The sequence below is a fragment of the Carlito syrichta genome, unplaced genomic scaffold (genome assembly GCF_000164805.1).
Source record: "Carlito syrichta isolate Samal-C Ts95f unplaced genomic scaffold, Tarsius_syrichta-2.0.1 Scaffold135908, whole genome shotgun sequence".
NCBI lineage: Eukaryota > Metazoa > Chordata > Mammalia > Primates > Tarsiidae > Carlito > Carlito syrichta.
The window spans coordinates 73,276-75,788 of NW_007080004.1; the positions used below are offsets into that span (position 1 = coordinate 73,276).

Sequence of the window (2,513 nt, forward strand, 5' to 3'; positions counted from 1 at the left end):
CTCGTGACAGGGACGCCCCAGGAGCTGAGGACTGCCTGCCAAGGCAACTCATGCCCGCTACCACAGCCAACTTCAGGACGCAGGGGGGGGGGGGGCAGGTGGAGCGTGGCGAGCCGATGCCCATGCCGGTCACCCCTGCTTGCCTGCCAGCACTCCCACACGAGGCTCTGAAGTTCTGGAATGTTCCTCCCACTGCCCAGACATTCCCTCGGCAGAATCTCTGCGGGTGGCCCCTCAGCTCCCACTGGTCAGCTTGAGCCTGGGTGTCCTCACCTCCTCTCTGCCACCCTCGGTTCCTTCGCGGTCCGGTCCGTTCTCACAGCCTCCCACGCGGCCCACATGCCAAGTCTCTTCCCGGGCCTCCAGCTCACACAGGTCCAGCCCCACCTGCATGTCACACGTGGAGTTTCCAGCTCAGCAGCGGGGTTGGCTCCTGTCTACCAAAGTTCATGGCGTCTCCATCCTTCCTGCTGCTGGGGGCAAACGTCTTGGCGTCCTCTTCAGCCCTTCTCTCTCTTTCACATCCCCACCCCTGCGCGTCAGTGGTTCCCGACAGCTTTCTCCTGGCTATGCCCACATCCACCACTGCTAACACCATGTCCTTTGTGGCCGTCCTGGTCCAAGCCGCCATCGCTGCTTGTGTGTATTCCTGCTGTCGCCTCCTGAAGTCTCCCTGCCTCCACCTTTAGTCAGCACAGCAGGTGAAATGACCCTTTGAAAGGTCAAGTCAGAGCCTGTCACTCCCGGCTTCCTTCCTCACTTGGAGAAAAGTCAAAGTCTGAACCATGACCTCCAAGTCCCTGTGTCTTCTGGTCTGCAGTGCCTTTCTTGCTACTTTTCCTTTTTCTTACTCAGCTCAAACCACACTGATCCCTGAGTTGGTCTTCAAACAGGCAGGCTGGCTCCTGCCTCAGGGCCTTTGCACAGGCTGTTCCATCTAGAATGCCCTTCTACTGGATCTCTGTGTGGCTCAGCTCTGACTCCTGCTTTGCCCTAATGCCACCATCCCAGTGAGGCCTTCCCCAGCTTCCTGAATTGGCACAGCTCAGCATCACCTCCCTCCCCAGTCTCGCCACCACCTGACAAGACTGTTTCCTTCACGCATCTGTCTCCTCCTGTAGGCGAGTCCTCTGAGGCAGCGATTTGTCTCTTGTGTACTCCATTCTACCCAGTGCCTAAAAGCAGTGCCTGGTGCATAAATGCTAGAAAAGTTGTTGAATGAAAAGAATGACTAGCCGGGCTCGGTGGCTCAGCCTGTAATCCCGTGCCTTGGGAGGCTGAGGTGGGTGGATTGCCTGAGCCCGCGGGTTCGAGACCCGCCTGGGCAGGCGAGACCTCATCTCTACAATAAAATCAAAAATCAGACCTGTCTGGGCAACTTGGCGAGACCTCATCTCTACAATAAATGAAAACTACAGGTGTGGTAGCGCGCGCCCGTAGTTCCGGCTACTCGGAAGGCTGAGGCGGAAGGACTGCCGGAGCCTAGCAGGTCGAAGCCGCGGTGACCGGGAGCGGCCACTGCACTCCAGTCTGGGCGACCGAGTGAGACTCCAACTCAAAAAAAGAAAAAGAAAAAAAGAACGACTTTTGAGGATCGGTCCTTCCATGTGAGTCAGGCTTGCTTGTCTCGGGTCTTCTGGCACTCCTGTGCTCCTCACGAATCCCCAGTAGCTCCTGATGGCTCTTTCAAGCAGCACTGTGAACTTGGGTGTCACTTCTTCTGTAGTAGTGTTAGTTATTTTACTCCTTCAAATCTGAATGTCCTTGAAGTAGAGGAACTGGATGCTACTTCTTGGGGTCACTTGTTAACATGTTCTCCTCCTTCCCGAGCCCAGGACTCTTCTTATTTTTGAGTTGGAGTCTCACTCCGTTGCCCAGGCTGGAATGCAATGGTATGCTCACGGCCACCTCAGAGTCGACCTGCTGGGCTCCGGCGATCCTTCCGCCTCAGCCTTCCAAGTAGCTGGAACTACAGGCACACGCCACCACGCCCGGCTAATTTTTTGATTTATCGTAGAGCTGAGGTCTCGCCAAAGTTGCCCGGGCTGGTCTCAAACCCCTGAATTCAGGCAATTCTCCCACTTTTGCCTCCCAAAGGGCTGGGATTATAGGCGTGAGCCACTGCACCTGGCCAGGTCTCATCTTTTAAAGTCCTATTCTTGCTGAAAACCCTTTGGTTGCTCACAGCAATAATATGCTTTCTTCTTGCAGTCCTTTAAAATCCTTTATTGCCTAAGCTCACTCTTGAATGACTTTGTCGTTCAAAACAAGCATCCGTACCTTGCGCCAGGAATCCGGGCAGGAGCCAAGACAGGCCACACGGAACGTACATGTTAGTGAGGCAGGCAGTGGCACACCGACACTCGAATGGAGCCATGCTCAGGAGTGGCGAATGCTGAAAAAATAAACAGGGCCGGCAGCCGGGCCCGGGGGTCCCGGCACGCGGGAGGCCGAGGGGCTGCGTCCCCGGAGCGCCGGAGTCCAGGTCCCGGGGAGCCGTGGCTGCACCGCCA

General features: G+C 56.3%; 1 protein-coding gene across 2 annotated transcripts in view; it reads left to right on the forward strand.

The window, feature by feature from the left end:
- Positions 1 to 2,513, forward strand: part of TLDC2 (TBC/LysM-associated domain containing 2) — a 9,558-nt gene that overhangs the window by 5,213 nt on the left and 1,832 nt on the right. The window lies entirely within an intron of this gene.